Source organism: Suricata suricatta, chromosome 1, assembly GCF_006229205.1.
Source record: "Suricata suricatta isolate VVHF042 chromosome 1, meerkat_22Aug2017_6uvM2_HiC, whole genome shotgun sequence".
NCBI lineage: Eukaryota > Metazoa > Chordata > Mammalia > Carnivora > Herpestidae > Suricata > Suricata suricatta.
In genome coordinates, this window is record NC_043700.1 from 194,030,701 (window position 1) to 194,031,110 (window position 410).

At 74.4% G+C, this 410-nt stretch overlaps 1 protein-coding gene across 2 annotated transcripts in view; it reads right to left on the reverse strand.

Moving 5' to 3' along the window:
* PCGF3 (polycomb group ring finger 3) overlaps positions 1-196 on the reverse strand; it is a 58,209-nt gene extending 58,013 nt beyond the window's left edge. For both annotated transcript variants that reach the window (XM_029949857.1, XM_029949862.1), the window contains exon 1: positions 33-196. The gene's annotated coding sequence lies outside the window, so the exon portion shown is untranslated. The remainder of the gene's footprint in view (positions 1-32) is intronic.
* Between the last annotated feature and the right edge of the window lie 214 nt (positions 197-410).

The following is a 410-nucleotide window of genomic DNA, read 5'->3' on the forward strand; positions in this document are numbered from 1 at the left end:
GGCCAGGCCAGGCGGGGTGAGGACTCACTGACCTGCCGTCTCGGCTGCGGGCGAGCGGGGCGCACGCGGGGGCAGCGCCGGGAGCGGGGGGGGTGCCGCTCCCTCCGGGTCCCCCCCAAGAGCAGGAGAAAAAAACCCGTCCGGAGTTTAAAACAAAGAGGCGGAAATGCCCGAGCGGAGCCGAGCGGCGAGTCGGGGGCGCCGCACATGGAGCATGCGCGTTGTTCGCCGGGCTCCCACCCGGCAGCCGGGAGGGGGCGGGATCTGCAGGGGGCGGGGCCTGAGGGCGGGGCCGGGGCGTGATCCTAAGGCGCAGGCGGATTCCGGCAGGGCTGGGCGGAAGGATCTGGAGAGGGGAGGGTGTCGGGGGCGGGGCCGAAGAGGAGGCGGGGCTCGCGAGGGCAAGGGCC